General features: G+C 36.5%; 1 protein-coding gene and 1 long non-coding RNA gene across 6 annotated transcripts in view; both read left to right on the top strand.

Annotated features, from left to right (window-relative positions):
• Rbp6 (RNA-binding protein 6) overlaps positions 1 to 20,214 on the top strand; it is a 596,225-nt gene that overhangs the window by 105,495 nt on the left and 470,516 nt on the right. The gene's annotated exons all lie outside the window — the stretch shown is intronic.
• LOC148936104 (uncharacterized) lies at positions 1,117 to 18,698 on the top strand. The gene is made up of 2 exons (XR_016139811.1): positions 1,117 to 7,486; positions 10,421 to 18,698. It is a non-coding gene; the product is annotated as an uncharacterized LOC148936104 (long non-coding RNA).

The raw sequence follows: 20,214 nt of genomic DNA on the forward strand, positions 1-20,214 counted from the left end.
TTTTAAAATTAATGAAACCAAAATTGCTTTTAAAGAGAGAGGCAATCAGAGTTACATACTCAACTTCTGTCGAATCAAAACGCTACGTTATTCTATTTTTGTTTATTTAATTCGCGTTTTTCGCATATGACTACCGTTGTTTATTATTATTTACGGAATAAAGCAAAAATATCCGTCAATATCATTTATTTGAAAATTACATTAATTCTATTTTGGAGATTCTTTCCCGTGGAAAAAGGGGGGGGGGAGAGAGAGAGAGAGAGAGAGAGAGAGAGAGAGAGAGAGAGAGAGAGAGAGAGAGAGAGAGACTCTCTGAAGTCATTAAAATCAAAGTCTCCAGTTTTAGTAACGAACCTTCGTCACTCCGTGCCACGTCTCTCGTGCTCTTTATTAACGTCGACGACATTAATGATCGATGGGAAAGTAACGAGCATTCGTTATTTCTGTTTTAGGTAAGCAGACATCCGCGTCGATGCGAGCGAGCGAGCGAAAAGTGTGCTCGCGTATGCTAGTCGTCATCGCGGCCTAAGTGAGTACACTCGCTTTTGTATCTGCCCGATACAAATCAGCGTGCTACATACACGACGAGCTGACATATACTTTCTTATGGCGAAGAGGATCGTAAATTCTCGGCAAAACGAGGGGGAGCCGAGCTATCTGCTCTGGAAATCGCGCTAATCGTTATCGCGGCGCGTTATATATGCCGGGTATCCCTCGCTTCTCGCGCTTCCCTTGGGGTTTTCCTGCAATTAATTATTTGATTCCGCGTTAATTATTTCGCGGCTGGATAATGATGGGAAAAGATTACGTTCTCTCGCGCATTTAACTCGGAGCGGCGCTCTAAAATAACAATTTGTTGTGTCACGTTTTGGCGCGTGCGACTAAATTACGTTCGCATATATATATATATATATATATATATATATATATATATATAGCTTCTTAAAATTAGAGCAGTTGACGTCTAAAGAAAAAAAAAAAAATCCATGAATTATTTACCTCTTGGATTTTTATGCAAGAAATATATGCAGATGTGTCATATTTTTGAACGTTATAATTGCTATATGCATTAATATATATCATTATTTATTTAGATTTTTATAACGGAGACGGAAATTTTCTAAATTAATAATATTATTGTAAGATTGTTCCTAGACTAGTATTTTAAGATATTATTTTTGATGGCGTCACCTTGGCTTATCTAATATCTTTTAAAAGTTTGACATTAATTATTTTTATCGTCATTAAAATTCCGTGAAAAAGTTGATATCAATTCCGTTCAAGTTAAGTGAGGTAGTTAATTCAACAAGGAAAGATTGATTCTGAGATACATTCACCGGGCAAAACGATGGAGATATCCGCTTTGATATTGCCGGAGTCAACAACGGCGGATAAACGTGTTTGGGGCGAGGTCAGAGGGGGAAAGGAAGCGAAACCGGTCGCTTTAATTACGCAGAGCCATTGTTGCGGCTGGTTGTTTATAATTAATCGTTCGAAAGCCTGTCCCTGCCAGCGACAGATATGACGGCCAATAAAGTACGTCGCTAGCAGCCGCTACCGGCCGGCCGATGGGGAATTTCGGTTATGGCGGAATTTCGGTTTGCCCCGTCGTCGAAACAACGCACCCATATCGAAACGCGAGTGTGTCGCGGTCGATCGTCGCTAACGAGCGGCCGATCTCTAGTTTCTGGAAATAGCTCATCATGATTGAATGCGGATTCTGCGCAACGAAAAATATAGTAGCGATATGATGAATTATTATTATAGCCGAGGATGAATTTGACAATACGAGGCACAATGGTAGTAGTGTATTATGTATTAGTGTAGCGTAGTGTATTATATATTGTAGTATATTATGAAATAAATTCACCAAATAACGTTATAATAACGGTGATAATGGCAAATGTGGAATTGCTGCGTAACAGTAAACGTCAAACGTGGAATTAATATGAAGTGACTGCGACTCGCACTATTAACGTAATCCCAACTTAGTGAAACTAGAGACTAGGGGACTAAACTTAGAGACTACTTATTCAAAGACCGCTAGTGTAGTTTCAACTTATTACTAAACTTACAGACAACGTACTCGGAGATTACCAATGCAGTTTCAACTTGGTAAAATTACAGACTACTAATCCAGGTACTACAAATATAATCCAAACTAATGAGAATTTGGTATCGACATACGTGACGTTTTCGGACGTAATAGAGCGCGACATAATGCACAGTGACACGTTTCTTACTGCTGGCGCATTCGAATTAAACTCTTCCATGTGTTTAATGAGAGCGGTGAATGGGCTGGGGGACGAGAGGGGAACTTCGCGATTTCTGTGGAGTTCGCTTTTTACGAAGTGCTCGGCCATGCCAGATTCAAATGAGGCGTGCTTTAATGCCGCCCGTGCGTGCTCGGCTATTTCCTCTTGCCAAGTCGAATAGCAACCCTTCTGCTTTCGCTTCCTCTCATCGACATTAACCGTTACCATCGCTTTATTTCCCTGACCGAGTTTTCCCGCAAACCCCACCGTCGGGAGGCGCGTTTGTTATCAGTTTTGGGAAAGTAATTCTCAACTTTTTTTTCAAGTTTCTTTTGTTGCGTTGAACACGAAACAAATGCAAAGAAGGTTTAATTATATCCGATAAATATATTTAATCCTCTGGACTTATTAGCGAATTTATTAGCGACTTTTTTATCTTAAATCTCCGTTCGTTTAAATTAATTGTCGAATCAGATGAACGATAAATAATAATTGGTGATGATGTATAATAGCAAGGCCAGTTTATTTATGAAGAAATGAAGAGTTATACAGCATGAATTGAGAAAAAATAATGCTTTAAAATAAAAAATTAATTTAAAAATCTTTTTTACATAGATTTTACCATGCTGTTTCTTTTACAAACATTTTTGTGTACACATTGTTTTATGATAACAGTAATTGAAACAACCGAAAACTTAAAAGCGGCTATTTTTTTGAAAACTATGTATTAACATGAGTTTTTAATTAAAGCTTTAATCAAAAACCCTTTCTCTATACATGCCTTCAATTACATTTAGACAATTTTTAACATTCTTGTTAATGTCAAAGAGGGAGAAAATATTGATTTATACTTTAACGATATAACAGATTAAAAACTATTTAACAGAAATTCACTGTCGTATCAATCATCGTTCTGTTACAAATCATATTTTATATCTCAAATCGAAATAGAATGCTCTTGACATAAAAAAAACTATTAATGATAAATTAGCGGAACATTCTATGTGGTTATTACCCTAATGGGGGTCCGTGCCAGTAGCATCTGCAGGATTAATTCTCGTTTTATCTCTCTCTCTCTCTCTCTCTCTCTCTCTCTCTCTCTCTCTCTCTTTTTTTTCTAATCGGATTCGCTATTGTTGAATCAGCGGACGTTAAATGACGCACACGACCGACGTTAAAGCGCTAAATTTTCAGTGCGGCGAGCGTCGTTTCCTCTTCTTTCGGGAAGGAGCCAAGTCCCCTTTGTATTCGGTCTCCGAAGAAAAGCAGCCGGTTGTGACAGCGCGGATGAAATAATGCGCGAGTATGGGCGCAGGGCGGCGAGAGCAGGTCGATATTCCGGAGGGCTCTCCGAAACTTTCCGCAGAAGTCACTCGATAAAGTGATTAGGTAACTTTCGGCGAGACGAAGGAAAGGGAGGAAAATGGAGAGGCAATCGGTCAACGGCCATTACAAGTTGTCCCGCCATCAAGGTGAAATGACTTATCACGTCGCAAAACGGTTCGGACATTCGCGTTTTGTTAGGGGGAAGTTATTAAAACGTGATTCGGGATGAACTCGAATCTCATATAATTTTACGATAGAAACTTGCCTTGTGGTTGGCCAATCGTGATCTTCCGTAATGGGACGTAATTTGATCATCACGTTCTTGCTATTTGGGATTATTTAGCATAAAGTGAGAATGTTAATCGTGATTGCTTTGAGACATGTTTAATGTTTAATGCTCTTGATTCGTAAAGGTCTTTCGAAATGGATATTTTGCAGAGAAGGAGGAATATGAATAATAACGTAAAGAAAAATAATAATACATATTGGTTTTCTCAAATATGTACATATTCTTACTTTAAAGTGATAGAAAAGTTATTATATATTACTATACAAACTTTGATTTTTTTTTTATTTTACTTGCGTTTAAGAGAGCAAGCTTATTCAACTCATAAGCATTATTTTTTTATTAAACATTATTAAACATTTTATTTTATTCGTTTATGACGCTTACTTTAAAAAAATCATGGCGTACACTTAGCGAGGGTAAATTGCAAAATGAAATTATAGTGTATTTCCAGTTGCTTATGCAAATGAGCATCTGGCTAATTTATATATAATTATTCATGAGCATTCCCCGTAGCTGATCGATACAATTGTCCAATTGTTGCAAACTATCACTAATCCAAACTCAGAGTTATTTCCCCTTGGGACATCATTGCACCTTGCTATGCTTTCCCACGAGCACCGCCCAATTTGTGTACATTTCGACTGTCGTTCTGGGACAAACGTAAATGTAATATTGCGTGGGCGCGATGGTGACAAGGTTACTCTTGACCCGTTGTGACTGTCTACGTTCCTTACTACACATTGTTTTATCAACCGTACAATTTGTGATGACGAACGTCAAACTAGCATGGGATAAAACAAAGTGCCATGCTTTCGCTATTTGTCATCGCACGATTTTTCATCGCATCACCATCCGCATACGTGCCAGTGGCGTAACATTCGACTGAAGCAATAAACAATCGGTTGCACTGTCCATCGCATATAAATCGATTTTGCGATTCAGAAGGTACGAATCTTATCTTTTTATCTAAAAACATAATAAAATCCGCAATATTATCTATAATATTGCGTTTGTTTTTTTTTTCTTTTTTCCATTGTTGATCTTTAATTTGTTTACTACTGATATTATTTTTCTTATCTATATTACGAATATTGATTTTATGCAAAGTATTAAAGTTCGCGTTATTAATGTGACTAACACTATGAAACTGATATCATTTTAGTATATATTTCCATATTCCATACCGTACTAATTTCACTGGTGTACTCAGATATTATTTAATATGTTAATTGAGCTATTGTATCTCGTGATAGCGTTACGCCACTATTCCCATCACGCATTATATCTCAGCTTGTGGCATTATACGCGAGATGAATTCAAATGTTCGAAAGTCATCTCCGTTCATAATATATTCGATGTTGCACGTGGCTATTACATTTGCATTCGTAAAAGTCTCTGCATTACCTCTCGGAGCGTCATCGAGATATCAGATTGGACGAGGTAGCAAAATGATGGATATTTATGTTTATTAAATGACACGATGACGCTGCTGATTTGCTCGGAGATGAAGTACTCACGAGTCATCTCGTGTGATGCAGCGGATTTGTAATATGCGTACGCGCGTATTCATGTTGCATAGTACGCGCGTCGTGAGATGATTGTTCGTCACTTACCGATCACGCACGTAGAATCTAGTCCGCTCAGACGCGAGAAAGTGTGTTAACCGAGATCTTCTCTTACACCTCCAATACGCTTATGTTCCTAGACAGACGTATATTGAAAGAATAAAAAACGCGCCGAGAATTCGCCCAAGTGCTGCGTTAGTGATTGCTATTAACGGCAAGAAATTTAATAATTGCCTACATCAAAATCGAATACGAATATTGCTCAGAAGGTGCGATTAATCAAGTTTTCTGAAAGAATAAACAGATAATAAATCTTATTCCTCTGTTCGATAATAAACGAGGTTTGCTTATATAATCGGCAGGGAGGGGGAGAGAATAATAATAAAACTTATGGGGGATGAAAAGTCGGAGCGACTTTTTCAAGCGAAGTTAAGTCTCCGTTAGGAAATATCGCGTCTCGAGGAAATGAGCCTCTGCCATTTGACGCGTATCTCACGAAGCGTTTCCATGGATGCTGCGGCAAACTTGCACGCATCGCGTCATCAGATCGCGTGCACGCGCGCACGTCACTCGCTCGCTCGTTCGCTCGTTTCTAACCAACGGCGGCAGCCTTGTGGCCAAGGTTGCGCAACGGATGGATCGCAGATCGCAGCAGCACGTGGTGCGCCAGGCTATGACGCAGAGCTTGGATGCATACACGTTCGCGAGTACTCGCATACACACGCACACGCACACACGCACACACACGCGCGCGCACACACACACACCACACACACACCACACACACACACACACACACACACACACACACACACACACACACACACACACACACACACACACACACGCACACACGCACACACGCACACACACGCACACACGCACACACGCATACACGTAACACACGGCGCGCTGAGTCGTAACTAGGCGCGCTCGCGGTCCCGCCAATTGACTCAAATGCACATTTACCCTATATCCTCGCCGATTACATAATGGAGCTCGGCGACGAAGTCACGGATCTCCCGGTTGGTTTTCCTTCCTCCTAAACAGGCGGAAAGGGGCGTATAATTTCTTGCGGTACTTTCTTTCATGTGGATATTCACGAAGGAATTAAATAGTCACGTGTAAAATTATTTGTTATTTGGCATATGAATGTGTTAGTGTGCATATAAATAGGTAAATATTGCATGCAATTTCTTAGCTGAATATCGAAAGTAGCCAGATTGTCCCTTACTTAATTATCGGTTCTTGATCACATCGGCTCTCCAATTTACGATTTCATTTCTGACTTTTCTTCGTTTTTAAGTTAGCATTTAAGTAAATGTTCGAGATATATATACTTTCTACGTATCTACGTCTTTGCGAATACGTTGTTTGTAATTAAAAATCTCCGAGAAAACATTTGCGATACCTATCAATTAATTAATTAAAATTTATCTGTTTCTTTTGATATTAATATTTACATATATTCGGCGAATGATTGATAATAGGATAATTTTAGAAATAAGATAATTTTGACAGTAGAAGATGAAATACAAATATTTTAGTTTATGCCCTATTGCGGGACAATTTTCTAATCTCGCATAAAAAATTAGAATTATCCTTATAAAGGAAAATAGAAAAAAGGAAATCCAAAAGACAAAGGATTTTCTACAGGCACATATTCTCGCGGCTTAATCACAGGAAGGTCTTAACTTTCGTCTGCTGCGGTAGAGTTAACGCGTCGCGCAGTGTTTTACGGTGTGTAATTGGCGTTTCCTAGGACGACAACTGCAGTGCACACGGTGATCGTTGCATGGCTGTGTGGGTCGCCGATACGTAACGTCGCGACTGGGAAAACGCGTTGCAAGAATATACACGCTGCCGCTTGATTCGCATACGAACGTAAGTGGGACAGTAAATGCCAATTGGGTGGCTTTATGCCACGGCGAACTATGTGCAAACTTTATAAAAGTGAGTTATCGTCGCGAATCGACTTCAGCAACATCGATCTCGCTTATGCCGATGCGAACTATTATAAGCGGTCTCGACAAAGCGGGGAAGTGAGTAATGTAAGTAAGTTGCGCGATACGCTTGTTAACATAATAGCCGATTTCGTTCGATCCAAAGGATCCATCTCTCGGAATCGATTCGCAATTCTCGAGGTGATCCACTTAAAGATCAAATCGTGAATTTTAAATTAAACTACGTTATTTAAATAGATATCACGGGACCATCTATTGATATCTTGGAAGTAATCTTGTCCGATATATCTGACACTTTGTTGATACATCTTCTCCCGTTTTCTTCTACAAAATTATTTCTTATTATATTACGTATGAGAGAGGATAATTAGCAATTCATCTCATAATAATGTCTTGCGGCATAAATAAATAAACGAACTGTCGCGTGGGTTTTAACGCAGGCGTTAAACGAAACGTAATCGTCGACCGCCGTGCGCAATTACGATGTCATTATACGACTCACTGTTAATCGCTAATGACTTCTTGATCTCATCCCCGGAACTGTTTAATAGGGCGACATCCTGTGCGTGGCTCTGCAAGCTTCTAGTGGGGCTCGGAACTAGCTCGCCTCGATCGTTATGTGAATATTCAGAGATATAAAGAGATTTCCCCCGAAAATGAGGCTTGCTATCGCATATTGTGTAGACGATTAATGCAGATAATTAATAAGTGATTTCCAGAATCTAAGCCCGCAGCAGAGTTCTTTTATTAAAATTTAATAAAATTTTTATGTAACATTTGAAATAAATTCAGATGAATTCTGCTTCATTTCAATTACGTAATTAATAGTTAATATTTATATAATAAAAGTCATTTATAATTTCCTCTATCCATGATATAATGAAAGTGGCACTGACACGCATCAAATTTAAACGGAGAGAAAACGCTCTTAAAACTGAGCTGGAAATATTGATAGAATTTATTACATGGTAGGAAATTGCTCTGGTTTAATTTTTTGTGAGATAGTTTATATATGCTTTCCATAATATTTTGAGGCATCTTACTTAAAGCGTCAGCGTCTGGCCGAGATAAAATTTAGTTTGAATTGCGCAAATATTATTTTCCTTTTCTTTTTTTGTGTAAAGATCTCGGAGATGGCAAATTGCGTCATACGAATTGGTGCGTACATTATCATTAGGTGACTCGTCGAAATTCTGTTCTTTGATCCGGATGTTATCGTGAGCACGATTTCGCTGGTAACCGATCATCATGGAGAGACAAGCAAAAAAGGAGGCCGCTGGTGATGATGGGAACTCGCGATACGAGCTCTCGAAGACGCGAACGACGGCAAGAAAGAATCGTGTGGGAGGGGAACGAAGCGAAACGAAATGTCTGGTAAATGCGTCTGGCGGTCTCGCACCTGGGTAAGAAGTTACCTGGATCGAGGTGCCGCCAACCGCCGTACCGAGACACCGTTTAACCGTTCGCCGGAAATCCGGTTTTTCGCTTCAATGCGATCACCGAACTAGCGTTGCTCTCTTTTTGCCCTATTATCTCGCCCTCCTCTCTTTTTATATAACTCATTATTTATCCAAATTCTTCAATCCTCTCTGAAGCTCTTTAAATACTCGTTTGGTTTCTCTTAAGAAATGTCCAACATGTTTTTTCTTACGTGAACGCAATAACGTTTCACTAGTGATAATTTTTCTATTACATCTGATCTTGATGTGCATATTCCGGCAATTTCCGGGATGATTCTCCGCCATCGTATGAGAATTCCATAGATACGTAAAATAATTTAATACTAAATCGTTTCCTCTGTAAATTGATTTCAAGTCTCTTTGCTTTTATATATTATACGAGGAGTCTGTGCTAGGTGTGCCAGTCTCCACAATTGCGCAAAATTTATTCGGTCGATCGAAAGTGCCCCGCACTAGTCCCGCTTGGTCGCCCGGTCCTCGTCCACTCCCTTCCTGCGAATTCACTATTCCATGACTATTCCGTCGGGGCTCCCGGGGAAACGCACCGGCGTAATTACCAACGTTAACTGCCGGTACTGTTATTCGGCTCGCACGTCCCTTTGTCTTCGAGGTCCTCCGACTGCCTGTACCTAAAGTACGAACACACACACACACACACACACACACACACACACACACACACACACACACACACACACACACACACACACACACACACACACACACACACACACACACACACACACACACCTAGGCCACGCGTGTACGCGTTCCTTCCTGCTGTTGAATTGTTCTCCTCATCTTTATCCTTCTGCCAGTTCTCCCTTTCTCTCTTCATTAAATAATCACTAGTTCCCTCCTGGACTGGTTCGCGGTAATGCAAATGGATTAACAACTCCTAACTACCATGCCGCCACATAAATATATGTTTTATATGTTTTATGCTTGCATTTTCCTCTCTTTATAATTTCTTGCCTCGACGCAACTTTCGCACAGTAGTTTCCTGAAAATATTGAATAATTTCGAGTTCGATCATTCACATTAACGCAATACGTGGAATCTCTTATAATTGCATATTACAATTCTTGGACATTTGTCACATTTGTTTAGTAAATTGTAAAGTAAATTAAATCCATTCATTACGCATTCATGAATTTATAAATGTTGTTCAAAACTAAATGACAAACAGAAACTGTCTTTGCATTTGCGTAATGCAAAATTCTATTTACGCACGCTATATTTTTCTACTTAACATGATTCACATGATACATGTCCGACTTCCACCTGTTCTTTATTCATTTTTGCGAACGTGAACCTACCTTTTGTTAGGAGAATTATCTTTAGGAGAATTTTCCCAGAACACAATAACTTCTCATTCTTCCGTTATCTTCCTACTTTCATTCCTTCTTCCTCTCTCTCTCTCTTTCCCTTCTTTCTTCCTTTTCTCTCTTATTCTCCTGTCGTATTCGAGTATTAGGGTGAATGTGATTTTACGTCGATATGCGTGTATGTATGTGTATGGACATTCGCCGCAAGAGTTACGACGTGCTCCCCGCAACAGGTCCATCGTGGTTTTCCCCTTGGCCACTACGCTAAGAGGAGTGAAGAGGCGGCAAAACGATAGGGGATGGAACGACAGGAAAGAATCGAGTGTCGGAGCGAAGCAAGAATGCGTCTCGTACTTCGTCTTGGCTCGACCGCAAAATCCTTCTGTCAATTTGACAATAGCATTAATATAATTACAGAAAAAAAATATTATGTAGAGCATTTGCTATGTGTTTGTATAGGAATGTTTAAAAGATAATTTTTTTATGTAATTATTATTAATTTTATTATTAATAATATATATTATTTTTAATTATAAAATGATTATAAAATAATTACAAATTATATATAACATCTTTCGTCATATATAACTTCTTTAATTCCCTGCGTCTGTTTGCTTTATCTTTCCTCGCACATGTGTGTACGTATGTATGTATGTATGTATGTGTTTTGTATACCTTTTCCCCTTTTTCTCTGTCCAGTCGACTGTGGTTAGAGGCAGTGTATAAATCAGGAAGATGACTGCACCCACCAACGACGATGTATAGAATCGATGAGCGAGAACGACATGAAGGTGGAAGGTGGGGAAAGGCAGGGGGTCGGTAGACGCTTCAGGAGTAAGCACGAGCGAGGGAACAGGGACGCGATCGGTCCCGCTGCATCCGGTGCAACGAAGCGACCTCGATGCATTGTGGGATATTCCGTGACTGGAATCTCGGACGCGCGTTACTCAGTCTCGCTACTCTCTTTTTTTTTTTCTTGTTTCTTTCACCTCTTGATCTTTCTCTTGCATTCTCCTCCCGATTCCATTCATATCTAACTTGTCGTCAGATATGTATAAGATATGTAAATTGTTGATATTTGTATGTCAGAATCGATTATGTTACTTACATCTAATAAGATATTAATTAAATGGATCTGTGGATGTTAGAAATAAAAGATAATAAAAGATAAATAATTTTCTAATAAAAATTAATGTTACTTTAAAGGTAGTTGTACAATATAATTAAAATTGCTTAACTTGACATTAGCTGGATTTATTCTTCAATATTTTTCGACGTATTCAATTAATTATTATTTTGCAAAATTTATCGAAACACAATTAAAATTTCCTTATCAGTATTTTCAAAGGCAGGTTTATATTTATGAATGCATACAATTAACCTTTTTTTATCAATTTTACTTTAATATTGTTTTAATTTGAATTTTAGATAATTTTAGATTAAAAAGTCAAAGAATTATTTAATACATAATTAAATACTTCTTAAAAATATCTTTGATTTTTTATTAAAAATACTCACTTATTAGTATATTCTAATATTATAAATATAGATTTTTAAAAAAACAATAATTGTGAAATGAACGATGATTTAGTTGGTTTTCTTGCATTCGGTTCACATCTTTTAATATCCGCTGGACGATGGTTATTTTACGAAATATCATGGAGAAAAAAAGGGTTGTCATAAACGCCGTATGGCACAATCGTTTTGAGCCCATCGACCAATCGCGGAAAAGATGGCCGATCCTATCTCCCGTCCGAATTGCTACTCACTATTGCGTCCGATTGTTGTTTCGGTACAATAAACGCCATTGTCCGGCTATTCAACGCGTTACAACTTCGATAAACTCGAAAACTCGACAACGATGATTTTGATCTTTGTATGTGTGCGGCCCAATATCGATAATTAATATATCCGAATAATTTAATCCAAAATTATTAAAGAGAGAAACAAAATAATCTTTTATAAATTATTAACTTATATATGGATATATAGATGCTTCAAAATAGTGCAAATATGATAATGTTCAGAGAATGAAATATAATATTTTATTCTTATAACTTAATATTAACTTTATATTTATAATTTTTTAAGAGTAATATCACTGCTCCTAAAAAATCTTGCTGGACTTCAGGAATATAGTTTCTAAGATCAAACATGAGATATCGCATTTGATCTTGCTATTTTATTATTCGGAATCGTAAGAGCGATGCTTATGTACCGTGTGTCTTGCAGCCACCGGTGATCCGTTGCACTCGACATCGTACCGTAAAAAGGGGGAAGATTCGCTCTTTCTATTCCTGATCGCACGTTTGAGGCGCATATAAAGGACTTCAAAAGGTTCACGATCGGGGAAACGGCGCGGAAATTTCCCTAAACGGTAAAACATCGCTTCGGTTGATCCGCCACGCTATCGTGTAGTCCCACATATATTTACTTAACGTTCCTTCGCAAGAACGGGATATACAGTGTATTTCAAAAGTTCCGAAACGATCAAATATCTCGAAGGTAAAGCATTTTCGAGAAAAATGTTTTAAATAAAAGTTGCAGGATTTCAAAGGGATCACATGATGTTGATTCATTTGCAGATGAAGTCACTATTGATATTTTATTATGATCGTCATTTTTTTTAAATAAAACTATATATTTTTTATTATATAATATGATTCCTTTGATAATTCTGGATATAAAAGTATTAAGGTACGATTATCAAAAAATTTATAGTTTACGAGATATTTTATATTTTATTCTGGCATATTTCTCGCATAAAATATAAAATATCTCGTAAACTATTAGTTTTTTGATAATCATATCATAATACTTTTACAGAATAAAATAAGATGAGTCAATTAGTGTAAAGAAGATGCATAATTGCTTGAAAAAATTGCAATTTGTAATATGCAAATACATCCTCTTTTTTAGAAACACAACTATATGCTTTTTTTATACCATTTTTCTCAAAAATATTTTTAAAATATTTTATCGTTCTGGGACTTTTGGGACACATTATATCTCACAAGTTCTCTCAGGCTCTGAATATCCTAGATATTTAATTCTCCATTTCGCAGGATTTGCGAATAGCAAAAGAAATTAGGAAAATTTATTTCCAACAGATCTATTTTTTTTTTTAAGATTTATGCTAATATATTCTATTAGTGTGATCAGTGCATATGTATTAAAAAAATTTATATTAAAAAGTATAAATAATAAAGATAATTAGCTTTATATTAGGACACGAAAGGACTATTTTATAAAAATTTGCATTAAAAATAAAATTTTTTAGAAAAATAATTTATTTTGAAGATCGCATCCTTTTCAAAATTCCTTTTTCTAATAAATAAATATTAACGAATAATTCTATTTTTTTAAAATAAATATTGTATATGGAAAGATTAATCAATTGTAAATTTGTATAACAAGTATTTAAGATAAGTTTTAATAACAGGAGTATCTAAAATGTGCCATACGTATGTGGCGTATATAATGGGCTCTATAATGGCGCGCGATATATCTCAGCTCAGAAAGGGCGAAATGCACGAATGGGTAATATCCGCGTGCGAATGTCTGCCTGAGCGAAGGATGTTATTTCGTGAATGGAGGGATGCGCGCGTTTCACGGTGCCTAAGACTAATCAAATCTTAATAGAGGCGCTAATGAGAGGGCATTCAGCACGGTGAAGCGGCGAAGCCGAAGGGACGGCCGTTAAGAGAAGGGCTCGCCCTTTCGCTCTGAATTAGCCTTTGCGGTTTCGCGGGACTGCATTCCAACATTCGTCTCACGTTCTCGTCAGGCGAGATAACAATTATTACTATTCGCCAGTACAGACTTTTGCAATTTTATCTTCCTCGTGCCTGCCCTTTGATCCTTTTTTCTTTATCTTTCTCTTTAATCGTCTCTGATGCAATGCGTTCCTTTCGCCACACTTGTTTTACCGGATAATTCACTGGCACAGATCATTGCTACAAATCGGATCGTCACTAAGAAATGCTTTTTTAATGAAACAATTTATACTATATATATATATATATATATATAGATATTTAAAAAAAAGTTTTATGGAAATAAATTACCAACCTGTATAAATGTTAAAAATTTTATCGTGCATTAATCGGATTTGTCTGTTAAAACCGTTTAACAATGATAATAAAACTATGCTTAAATCAATCTGCATTGATCTAAAAGCTGATCTAAAAGAAGAGATTTTATTATGAATTATGTTAGGAAATTAACCGAAAATTTAATTTTTATATTTGATTAAAAAAATATAGTTTAGATCTTTCATATTGGTATTATTTTATCTTTCATTTTCCATTTATATAATCTCATCTTCATATATATAATTTATATCTATTTTTATTTTATTCATTCTCTTAATAAGCAATGAAAATTCTCGATTAAACTTTTAAAGATCTTGTTTGAAAATTAATTGAAAGGTATGCATACTGGGTAAAGGTATACTGATCTTAAAATTGTTTAAATGATTTTATTTGTTTTATTTCATTGTTTTATTTATAAATAAAAACGAAATTTATGAACGCGTATAATCTTATAAACATCTTGGTGTAAAATCTGACGCGCGGTGATAGTCAATCAACTATAATTTCCTTTCGGTAATATCATACTGTCGGTACGCTTGAAAAAGACGAACGCTCCTGAACAAGGGACTCTCCTCACGGAATGCTTATAATTATGAGCACGTGACTCACTTAATTTCCTGGCCGAACTCGACCAACCAATTTCCTCTGTCCGGCGAGCAATGTCGATCGGGTACCGGTAGCTTCTCAACCGTAAACGTCATTTTTTCCTCTTTCTCTGTCTCTCTCTTTCTCTTTTTCCCTTCCTCCCTCCCTTTTTTCTCTCTTCATTCGAAGATCGCTTTCCTGAATCAGTCGGTAGAAAGAGAGAAGTCGTTTCCTCGACGTGAAATATCGAGGCATCGCCGTTTGCTCGACGCCTCGCGCCTGAAACTAATGAAATAGCTACTGCATTGCGGTTCGTTTCTTCAATCTTGTATTAGATACACTGGGCGATCTTCAAACATGAACTTGCGAAAGCGAATGATTGATGATAATCAATAAAATTTCTATTGAAGCTCGTAGTTTCACGAGTGCTTACGTTTACGTTTCAATATCAGGGGAAATAAATCATCGCGCGATATAAAAATAACTGAAATATGATGTAACATTCGTACGTGAACAAATATACTTTCTCAACGTCAGGAATAACGATGGAGTATCTATACGTGGTTTATATAGTGATAATTCTTGCGTTCTCACCGGTGTAGCGCACTCCGATGTCGAAATTTATGAGAACAATACGAGAATCTATCGAGACCGGATCCGTGATACGTAGGTATCACAACGCTACGCGACCAGAACCAGAATCCAGAACCAGTCTCAAGTTCTCTGCCGCGGGAGGTAGGCATCGGTGTGGCCTTTGACCCAAGAATCAGGGCATCGGCTGCATTCTCACGTGATGGTTACGAAAACAAGCCGAAAGCAAGTGTGGGTATCCGTTCATATTCAGTTTCGCGATGTGAGCAAACGATAGTGAAGAAATTATGAGTGAAATTTTATTATTAAAATATATATATATATATATACAATCATTATCTTTTTAAGAGATAATATAAACAATCATGTATTATATACATACCTTTAATTAATCTTTTCATTTCTCTCTTCATTTTAGATACAGTCATATTTTTTTTATTTTAATTATTAATTGAAAAATTAATTGCGAAAAAGAATTTAATATAATTGTATGCGAAATTAATGTATTAGCTTTAAAATATTTATTATAAATAATCTTATCAAGAAAACACGATATTTTTATCTTACAATTAACGTGTTCTATCACTCCAACGTTTACAAGCTTACATAATTTAATTATAATTGGCGTATTTTATAAACATTTATTATATTTTTGATTAAATGCATACAGACACGAACAACAAAATGAAGAAGAAGTAAAAAAAATAGGGCAAGAGAGAAAGATTCAAAGCGGACAAACGCCGACTTAGATGGTCGCGGGCACGTTGCATGATCGCTGAATTATCGCCGAGAGACGCAACATAAATATGTATGCGGCAGAGGCAGCAATGGTATTCCGGATTGCGGAATGCACGTGCGGGAGCATGCACCGTGTCTTCGTCCCAGCGCGCCTTCGTCCCCTCACGATTCTCTCCCTCCCTCCCTCCCCGCTTTCGCTCTTCTTTGGGTTCTTCGTGTCCCAAATGAAGATTCCTGTCCCCTCGTTCCCTTTCCCATTCCAACTGGATTCGACTTCTTCGTTCACGCGTGTCTACCTCTAGTTAGTCATTTTTGCCGGTTAGCTACTTCCTAACTTTTAAACGGAAGCTCGGACTATCCCGGCGAGGAGAGAAAGAGGGGCGGCCTTCGTGTTTTCGAACGCCGCGTTCTATCGCCCTAAATTATGCGCCGTATCCCTCTCCATCTTATTTTCCCACCCTTTTTATTCCTGATTTCTTTTCTTCTTGTTCCTTTTTCTCCACCCCTACTCCACATCACGCGCGCCGCTTCTAGTGATTAATCTCGCTGGAGGCATTCCCGAAGGATACTTAGTTCTGATCTACGAGCTACGTGTCGTACGACCGGCCGGAAAGGTGTATTTACTTTTTTTTTAGTTTTTGTCTTCTTTTCTTTTTTCTTTTTCCTTTCTTTTTTCACGGAAATACATCCGATATAGCGATTTGACTTCAATTGTCGAGAAATGTGATCCCGAGAAATGTGATTGATATCATCTAGATAAATTCGTTCTCCGGGATAAGTTCGATTCGCTTGCGTGTATCGCGATGACTGCGTTTATATGGATTTATGACCAAGATTGATGTCAAACTAATTAATCCCTTTGGACATCGGCGTCACAGCCTCCTCTTCAATTCAATGTAATTAATTAGAAGTTCGTGAATCAACAATATTAAAGCATTAGCGATTATTATTTTCGATATTCTCGATCGTTTTATCATCGGTGAAATTTTCGTCGTTGGAGATTTAAAGCAAAACTACGGTGTCGGAATTGTTTTGATTCTGAGTCATGGCTCGTCTTTTCGCTCACGGAATCGGGGGAGAGAAATATAACGTCCAGCCTCTCCCTGGGGCGACGCGAGATCGGTCAGGAATGCAATTAAGACGTCTTGCTAGAACGGTAATGATAACGAGCCTAACCGACACAGGAATTTCAGGTCGTCGCTCGCTGCGTACAAACGAGAAATTGTACGATGTGTTCTTACGGAGGATATTTTGTCGGTGGCTAAATCCCGCTTCCATCAACGTCAATTTGTTTTATTTTCAAACGTCATTTTATTATAATCATCATAATTATATATATTTTGCGTTTTTACACAACATGTATAACAACATCTCACAAATTACTTTGTCATTATTTTATTAAAACGATATTTAATAATTAATAATTAAATTCTAAATCGCTAATTGACTACGTTTCAATATGTTATTATTACGTCTAATCAAATTTTCTAACGTAACGTAGATTAATTTTAAATTATCATTCTGCAACATTCCGAATTAAACTTCGTAAAAACATTATTTTTTTGTCTCGTTTCTTCAAGATTGCGCATCCCATTTAAAAAACTGGATAGGACTTTGTTAACAACAAGCAAGTAAACTACTTATCTACTTAATTGTTTAATCGTACGATGACGAGGAAACTGAATCCGGATTGGATATCTCGAGACGTCAGATATCTTCGGTCGGCATCGTTATTAGCACACCAAATCGAAGTGGCCGACAGTATTGGCATAATTCGGTGTCTCGATGAGAACGCGACGGACAATCCTCTTACGTCGATAATCGTCTCAATTACGGCGAAGTTCCTGTAAACCGTGAAATCGAGCGTTTCCTATGGGTACTACACCGAGCCATTAAATTCACCACCGGCGGGTGATATACGCGCGATACCATCTGCAAGAATGCACCACGTAAATTTCCGCGATGTCGAGATCGTGTTTGATAAAAAAAAGAACATCCCCGCCGCTCGGGGCGTTTCTAATAACAAAATTGCAATTCCCGCGCGTTCTTCGTGAAATTCCGAATTTTTCGGATGTTTCCTCGCCACGCTTAATTGCCAAGATATATCGAAGTTATCGTACATATGACTTATATCTCTGACCTATATTTTTTAATCGATAGATGTTTAACGGACAAGAGCAGACCTAAAGAAAGAAGAATGATTTGTCTTCAAACGCACATTATTATTATTTTTTTTAATATCACTTTATTTGAAACAGTAAAGTTAATAAATTCTAATTTGTGCTAGAATAATTATTTAGCACTTTACATAAATATTGTTACTATATATAATATAAATCAAGTTAGATATATATATCTTTGAGATAATAAAAGAATATATCATACTTATATTAAAAACATTTTATGCTAATCGCAGAAATGTTCCACACATGGAAAATATGTTGTATTTAATTAATATATATGCTTGATTTTGCTTATTTTTCTAAAAAAGAAAAAAAAATAATCTATTGCAATACAAAAAATAAAGCATATCCATAACATAATTGAAGAGAGTGAAGTTTTTAAATTATGTAAAGCTTTACGATGCTACTTAAGTACTTCTTCTGTTCGACGCTCACGTGAATGCGATTGTCCTAATTAGACTTAGTATCGATAACACCCCGTTGAATCTCGTTGTCACGTCGGGATTGCTGGACGCGGATCGCGATGATAAACAGCCGATGGACAAATCATCGAGATTTACATCAGAAACCATCGCGTTCGCTATGCAATTACGTGATTTACATGTTCGTGCAAACGCGATTGGTCCTCGTCGATCGCTACTAGAAGCCATCTCTACTGCCGGTCGTAATTCATGTAAACGCTCGTATACTAGCAAGACATTATTCGAGTCTAAAGCAGTAGACAGAATAAACGTCACAGTTATTGTCCATTTAAGAAATATTTGCTGTACGCTGCGAAAAGATCAATAGGTTTCTCGTTAAAGATAATGTACGTGTATATGTACAATTGTACTTTTGTTTTATTGATAGTTTTAGAGGAATGAAGTATAGGTAAAGCTTGTGAATTTTTAATAAGTGAATATTAAAAGTGAATGGAAAAGTTTAAATATTTAATATAATTAGTTAATCTAAAATGTATAATATTTACAATTAGCTCTGATGTAAAGTGAATCAATTTCATTTTGTAAAAAAGAATTGACATGCGTAAGTATTTTAAGTATTCTAAGTATTCTTGAAATTAACATATAATATATTAAATGGAAATTCATGATTTTAAATCTATAGTTGTGTGGTTTGCTTTGCATTGGAATATAAACTGTAATAACTGTAATAACTGTAATAAATTGTAATAACTGTAATAATTATGGAGCCGCTATATTGAGATTCAATCGAGTCGCTATACGTTCTAGTAGGAAATATCTTTAATCCTGTTATCTCTCTTGATCAAGCTATATATAATTTGGACGGATCTTTCTACTTGATAGCCAAGCGCAAAGAAAATAGAATATTGAGGAAAGAATTCGATGATTAAGATTGTCGAATCTAAATAAGAATGATGAAAGAGTAATCTAATTTAGTAATTTGCTAACGCAGGATGATTTAACAATTTATTCAGGGCAATTCCATAATCATTACAAATTATTCATACTTTGAATTATTAATTATATACGTTATATGTAATTTCAATAATGTGCATTGGAAATTAATTAAAATCTAAATTCTGAAATAAAAATGTTGAGGTTAAAATTGATTTTGAGTTATGAGAGATAAAAATTAGCAAAATAATATTGTCGATAATTCGTATATTCAATTTTCTAATTAATATATGTTTATATATCTTTTATTTATTAATATTATAACTTAAATAATATTGATTTTTATAGACAATTTTATTTTTTCGTTTTCTGTGCGATAATCCTTTATCAAAATAAACATTTCGTATGATTTACTCAAATTTTGATTTACTCTAAAATTTGAGTCATAGAATGAGAAGCATAAATTATTATTTTTTAATCT

Source organism: Pogonomyrmex barbatus, unplaced genomic scaffold, assembly GCF_055798465.1.
Source record: "Pogonomyrmex barbatus isolate J1 unplaced genomic scaffold, ASM5579846v1 scaffold3, whole genome shotgun sequence".
NCBI lineage: Eukaryota > Metazoa > Arthropoda > Insecta > Hymenoptera > Formicidae > Pogonomyrmex > Pogonomyrmex barbatus.